This window comes from Pinus tabuliformis, chromosome 6, assembly GCF_031772625.1.
Source record: "Pinus tabuliformis cultivar Carrire ecotype Pingquan chromosome 6, CPIR1, whole genome shotgun sequence".
Lineage (NCBI taxonomy): Eukaryota > Viridiplantae > Streptophyta > Pinopsida > Pinales > Pinaceae > Pinus > Pinus tabuliformis.
Window position 1 is genome coordinate 107,131,348 of NC_142292.1, and position 8,114 is coordinate 107,139,461.

At 33.5% G+C, this 8,114-nt stretch overlaps 1 non-coding gene across 1 annotated transcript; it reads left to right on the forward strand.

Annotated features, from left to right (window-relative positions):
• The first annotated feature begins 370 nt into the window (after nucleotides 1-370).
• Nucleotides 371-442, forward strand: TRNAD-GUC (transfer RNA aspartic acid (anticodon GUC)). Its single transcript has one exon. It is a non-coding gene; the product is annotated as a tRNA-Asp (tRNA).
• The last annotated feature ends 7,672 nt before the right edge of the window (nucleotides 443-8,114 follow it).

Consider the following 8,114-nt stretch of genomic DNA (forward strand, 5'->3'; position numbering starts at 1 on the left):
ATATGAGAAAGGTTCACAAGCAACGAACTACTCTAATCCAATCCCTTGCCATTCATTTTCAAAACACACAGTAAGAGTTGAGGGTTAAGTGAATTTGAATATGCTTCCCTCTCATTAAGGTATTATATCGAGGCACACATTAAAAAAAACAGAAATATCTCATGTTCACAAACAATAGAGCATTCGACTCCAATTCCTTGCCATTCTTTTCAAAATACACCATAAGAGCCGAGGGTTCTCACAAGTTTGAATTCTATCTCTCTAACCCTTAATGGCCTCCTCATTTCTTTGAACAGTTGTTAGAATCGCGCTACATAGACATTGGATTAACATATAAATATGAATATTTCAGTGTCGGTTTTACATCATTGTCGTTGTAGTATAGTGGTGAGTATTCCCGCCTGTCACGCGGGTGACCCGGGTTCGATCCCCGGCAACGGCGAGATTATTTTATCCACGTGAATTTATTCGCGCGACAAAGATTTTGAAAGGCGTCTAACCATTAATTGCACATTGAGCGTGTCCAACTATTTTATTCTCATTTTTGCCATTACTTGAATGCACACTTAAAAGTTTTAGCTGTACCTAGTTGAATTTGTCGCGCGACTAATTTTTTGCGTCTCAACATAAATTGCACAGCACATACGGTGTCTTGTTTTTGCTAGAAATTTAAAAGAATCAGCATATTTAAAAATTTCAAGGACTATATAATTTGAAGCAAAATTGTGTTGTTTGTTTTTATTTTGTTTTGTTTTTTTTTTAAATATATTTTTGAATATATATAGATTTAGGGTTTTCAAAATTTCAAAGTATGATTAAATAATTTAAATTCAAGTTTTTAAAAAAATTTATCCGATTTTGAATAATCAGAAAAAATACTTTAAACAAAATCATTTTATCTATAAATTAAATTAAATCATTATTAAATATACAATTTAAATTGATTACAAGTTTTTTAAAACAATAGATAAATTAAATCATTATTAAATATATAGTTTAAATTGATTACAAGTATTTTAAAACAATAGATTTATGGCATTTAGCTTTCCATAAGGGTTGTTTTGTCCCCGAAGGAAGGTGCAACTAATGCCCCATGGCTATAATTTCATATTTTCCTAGATTACCAAAAAAGTTGGTTTTCTCAATGGTACAAAATGAAATGTTATGAGAAATATTAATCTAATAATTTGAAGGACTCATCCTATGGGTTTTGACTTTACAATTATTAGAATACGAAGGAAATAATAGAGTTAAAGATTTGTGTATCTAGTACTTCTAAAAGTATTTAGTAATCTCTAAAGGCTATGCTATTTCATAACTTGATTTCTACTTTACTGAATAAATCATTATGACTTATTTATATTGGTTATGGTTACATATTTAGAAAACATAAAAAGTATCAAACGATTCAGAGAGGTGATCTCTAATAGTCGGCATCATCTACATTAATTACGGATGCTCATTCTAACCCATTTTTCTCTATTGATCCCTAATAATCGACATCATCTACTTTAATTATGGATGCTCATTCTAACCCATTTTGTTAGTTGCACCTTTTAAGTTGTGTTTATTGGGATCGAACAATGTTTTGCTTTAATGGCATACGAAACATTAAGTAGTGGTCATGTACAAGCTAAATTACTCTTTTAACTTTCTCTAACACCTTTAGATATGCACATATTGATTCATCTTCTTTCTCAAAACTTTACATTTTCTGTTGGAAAACATTGGAAAACATTTTAATAGATACATTTGTACACATCTGTAATGCACCTCTAATCATATTTTTGTTGGCACCATAAGCTCGGGTGCTCTCAATTTTCATTATTATGCATAAACTTCATTATTAACTAACATCTATACCATACTTTCTTCATAATTTCTCATCTATAATATGCCTTCATACTTTGATATTATCAAAGATGCTTCTACATCAATGATAATGAAGTTTTAAAGATATTATCACAGATGCTTCTGCATCAATGATAATGAAGTTTTAAAGTTTTGTTTAAAAGGGACAATTGAGAAAAACTTTTTAAAAGAGATCATTTTTTTTTGTAGTATGTATAAAGAGGGCCTCCTAATCATCATAAGTTATGATTAAAGGGTGGGAAAGGATGTTATAAAACAATGTGGAATGATTTTTCTAAGCCACTAAAGCGGAGATGAAAATTAGCTATTTATTATAAAGGAGAAGTGAGAAGAAAATTTTCATTGAATAATGACACTGGGTGAGTGACCCAATATTAATAGAATGGACTACAAAAAGATTATAAGAATAATAATTAATACATATCCTTATTCTAGGTTGAAAAGTTATTTTTATATTTTTTATTTGTCTTATGTGTGATTATATTATGGTTATTTTTATAATTATTCATTGTTAAACAGAGTTTATTTCTATGTAAAGAGTTTGTTTCTAATTTTTAGGAGATGTTAGATTTAGTTGGATTTGAGAGATTTTGTCCAATTAGATGCTTCCTAGATTGGTGGCATTTCTATGTAGAGAGTTTGTTTCTAGTTTCTAGGAGATGGTTAGACCTAATTGGATTTGAGAGATTTTATCCAATTAGATGCTCCCCAGTTTGGTGTGTGGTTGATATATTCCCTCAACTAATAGATTGTGTGTCCAAAATAGTTTGCCTATGTTGAAATAATATTTTGTGTATTTATTATATATTATTACATTGATGTTAATAGAGCACTCAACATAATTTTGGTGTGTAATAAGGTTTAACTTCCCATTTTAACATGATATTAGACCAAGATTGGGTTTGAATCCCTCATGGGAGTGCCCAAGGATATGGAAGCTTGTGAGAGATTAAGATAGGATAGTAGAGAAGATAGTTTGATTGTGGGTTGTTGTTATGTATATGTAGTAGCACATTTTTCCATTTGTTTGCTCTAATTGAGGGAGCTACTATGTGAAAGGAGAATGAGCATGTGGATCCGTTGACACTCCTCCATACCTAGATCACGTTGGAGTCTATTAGTCAATTAGGTTGACAAGTTGTGACTTAGCAAAAGTGCAGAGTAGTTATTTGAACTCATAGAATGCATGAATGATTGGTGGTGGGGCTCATGTTATTGGACATTCAAAACATAAGGTTCACTTGTCATATATATTTATTACATTGCAGATGGTTCCTGAGTGCGTTCACACTATAGATGGTTCAACATAATGAGATGGTGACCAATGACCAGATTGTTGCATATCTAAAGAAGCATGTGATAAAGCTAGTGATTCTTGAAAAGTACCTAGACAAAAACACATTATTCCACTTGGACCCATCTAGTTGATTTTTTATTGGTGTTAATTTTTCATAGGGCTATATTTTTTTTGCTTTTATAATTGCATTTCTTCATTTACACATAAAAGTCACCCCATAACATCATAGCATTATTCATATTTACATCATTATTCAGCAAGATATGCAACTATGTAGAAATAACAATATCAGCATCATCAATGCAGCAGAACATAAAGGAACAATAGAAGAAAAGCATTCACACATAGAGACACCAGGATTGGTCGGCAACCAGGGAAAAACCCATTATGGGGAAAAACCTTTCAAATTCTTCTTCTTATTATATTGTCATTACATGATTCAGCAAAAGAGAGTATAATGACCCATATCTTCATTCAAACAATTATCTAGAAAAAATCAACTAAACAATATCCATGAGATGAACCCAACCATGTTCATACTCAAAAACCTTGATTTAGAAGCATGTAATCACCTATCACTGTCTACGGTCAATTGTCGAACATTGCAGTCAATGAGTGAAAAATTCAGACAACTAAAAAAACCAAACCCTAGTTTCTCGCTACATGGAGGATGTGTTGTGTGTGCAACTGAAAGGCTTTAGTCACACATATCAGCCAACTAGTGAGTGACTAGACTCGAGATATCTCTTTTCCATGCCTGTGACTAAGGCCTAAACCCCTAAAACAAAAATGTGAGCTTCAGACCCTGCAATTTAACCTTTGTGCAGATCCATTCCTCTACGGATCTGCCTCAGATTTGTGTGAGCCAAAAACAAGAAAGAGAATATAAGAATGCTCCAAGATAATGTCTAAATGAGGTAGAGGTCACTAGTATTTATTGCCTTCCAAGGGTGTCCAATTTTCTTTAAAGCTGACCTGATCAAATATGCACATGTGGGCTAATAATTCAAAAATACACTTTCCCTTGTCCAAATTTGATGATCTTTAGGTCGATTTTGGTCCTCTTTTAAAGAGGAATTCAATGTAATCATCATCTCCATCAAATGAGTTGTCCAAAGTGGAAATTGACCCTAGTTTCCAATTTTAACACTCCCTCTCAACTAGAGAGATTTCCACCGGCATCATGTCATGTGTATCATGTCGTCAAATCATATCCAATCTCAAGTATTTCATCATCACGTATCATCATTTTTCATCATGATTCATCTCTTGCTTATTTCTACGTATCTCTTGATTGTCCCTACTCATATGTTGAACATTATTGAATTTAAAAGAAGAAGAATTTGACATCAGAGGGGAGTTCAATCTACCACCCTCTATCCATCAGGGAGCCACTGCTACCACCCAGAATCTTTACCAGCGGGGGCCCTAATTCTACCACCCAGGAAACATTTGCGGGGAGCCAAATGTATGACCTACATCAACATCAGATAGCTTAGCTCAATTCAGAACAACATTGGGGAGCTTAATCTCAACCTAGAATCTCACGGGGGAGCTAAACATCTACAACCCCATATCGAGCAATATGTGATATAAGGGAGCACATCTCAACCATCCTATTGCCTAGCAATCTTCCCAACAATGACCCTCAAGATTCATGTGGTAGAACACTTACATCATAATATGAGCTTGGGCTATATACCTGACTTACCAAAAGGTAAGGATCACATGCCCCAATCCCCCTCAACCCATTGGTCAAACGAGGAGGGACAATCCCAACAAGTTGTACTTATGGGTATGATGCCAACTGGGGTATACTTTGCAAATGCCAAGATAGGGGACCAACATCTCGAAGCCTATGGGTAACATATATGGGAGCAACATCTACGACCCTACTATCCAGAGATCCCTCAACCCTAGGAGCCCTCCATCTCAATTCCATACCCTGGGAGCTCAAACTGTGGGGAAGAGTTAGCTCAGTGTCCTTGATCAACAATGCTCTTTGTAGATCAACAACATATCATGGTGCTAATATTTGGTAATCATCATGTCTCAACAGTAGTTGTCTCTTGTTCATACAAGAAATCAAATATTATATTAGAACTCTCTCTCTCTCTCTCTCTCTCTCTCTCTCTCTCTCTCTCTCTATATATATATATATATATATATATATATATATATATATATATTTATTTATTTATTTATTTATTTATATTTATATATATCACAAAAAGGATACCATATTCATCCTCCCTCTCATGGAGGTAGCAACCAGAAGCCTAATATTGTCTCATACAACAACACAAACTGAAGATATCTTCCAATCAAATCCCACTCATTATTATCACAATGTATCTATGTCATATCCAAAACTTGCTCAAAAATTTCTCCAAAGAGCTTCTTCATCCCGCCTTAGAACTAGCCGTGCCAGCAACATCGTACCCAACCTCGGTCATGGTTAAAGCTATAAACTTCTTATCCAAACCATCGTGGAAAATCTCATACTAAGGCAACATCCAAATGTGTGTATCTCATCAACAAAGATCTGAAACAACATCAGTACATCCATGCAGTCACATATCACAAGAAGAATGTCTCATACCAAAAATAGATCATCCCATGCAAATATCTCGAAGTGAGCTCGGTGGTAACTCGATGTGTATGAAGTGGCTCAATCATGCATTGACTCATCAATGCTTCAATCAATTATTGGTTGCCAATATAGGTTCAATAATATATTTTCATAACCTATTGAAATTTTATCAGAGTGTCCAAGGATTTGCATTTTCACTTTCTTTAATAGCTTTTGACTATATAGATTTTTTTCCCCAACTTCAGAATGTAATATATCATGCCATGATTCTTCATCTCGAACATTAGAGGCCATCTCACTCTTACTTTGATCATCAAAGGCTCATTACAATTCAAGAGTATACCACCAATATATAAAACCAGAATCAAAGCCATACCTTGGACCACTTTTAAAGTAGAGGTTTGGATCGACACATCATCATGGCTTCACCAAGTAACTGTCAATGCAAACATATCAAGATCGAGGATCTTGCTTCATACAATGATTGTTGCAAACATAACACTTGATTAAAGCAATATGTTTAGCCTTACACAAATCAATATTGTGCAATCAAATCAACTAAGTTAGCTTATCAAAGTTTAGATGCTAGATAAAAACTAATATCGAACTCATCAATATCACTTTAACAATATCTTTAGACTAGGTGACAGGTAGAGATCATATCCAAATATCAAGCTACAACAACCTTTTATTTACCAAGCACTATCTAATCAAGCTTTATCAAGGCATCCTAATGATCATAGCATGAATCATTTTTGCTACTAAATATGAATGGATATGTCAAGGACAAGTTTCATTCGTACAAGTTTCATCTATTCAAAATGAGATTATCGCATACTGAATCACAATTGTTTATGCTTCAATCAATTTGTCAAAGATAATGATGTCAACACAGAATATCTATTGAATACCAATATAAGTTACGGAAAGTCACTATGCCCATATAGCATTGTTATCAAGGAAAATCATTAGTCGTCAAATCAAATCAGTAGTCATCAGGTCCAAACCCAAATTTACTATCACAGTGAGATTTATGGCCCAAAACATATCCCAACATCAAGTCAAAGTTCTAAATCATTATCAAGCATTTTGTTAAAACTCCAAACACTGCTCATTTATCTTTAATCATCCAAATCTAGTTAAACCCTTGCAACTATTATCAATTATTGTCATACACAAGCCTCAATAATGACATATTGATACACATATTGTGGTCCCCTACAAACACAAGTTTAGTCAACACATTCACATTCTCTATACTAAGTCAAATATTTGAACTTCCCTACTCATAGAAATTTCAGTTGTCAACTCCATGTCTATAGGACTGTCATCCTTTAGGTGAACTTTTGATTTCATGCACATAGTTTCACTTTTGTGTCCTACAGACATAACCACACCCATAGGCCATCTTCCGTGCAGTCAAGAGGCTACAATCACACCCTTAGGCTTTCTATTGTGTGGTTGAGGCCTAGTGTAAGGAAAACTCTTTCTTCTTAGACTAGAATTTTGATGTTGACCAACAATATCATTTTCTATTCATGTCTATAAATCTTACTTCAAAAATAAAGAATCTTCTATACATATAATGAAAATGATAATAGGTATAGGGATCTTATGGAGAGATTCTCCATCTAAATGACTAGCCACTTCAGTCATCTTCATTCAAGTCATCACCCTATCTATAATATTGGCATACATTAGGAGATCTATTAGATCATGGAATTGAACTATATTAGGTTCTAAAACATATATCGATCATGGTCAAACATTTCAGCATTAGCTACTTCATCATCATATGTGAACATGGCATCAAACTTTCATCAAAAGTTAGAGTCTTATTATTAGGGCAGTAGACAGGTTTAACATCATACTTCAAGGATCATGAATACAATATTACTTTCATCAAATTAGGTCATTTAATTTTACCATACATCATAATTACTAGGCTCATCAAAACCTAACCACAGTGAACAAGAAGATGATGAATATCAATCTAATTGTTATACTTCTATCATCATGTTTATCATGCTTATCACAAGCATTATCAATAGTGCTAAGTTACCATATATAAGGATCAATGTGCAAGCCTTCCTTATGAGATCAAGATATCCGAAATAGTAGATGTTATCAAAACATCAAGAATACAAATATATCAAAAATAAATATTTCTAAGTAGCTTCATAGAATCAAGAAACATCATGTATAAGAAGTAAGATTCTTGTTCAATACCAAGTGCACCAGTTCATCATAAGAACCATGAATTCAAACCACTTTCATATGTATGTATGAACCATTTTTGAAGGTGATATACTCATCATATCTTAGGGCTTACCTTGCCATTCAATATTGTAG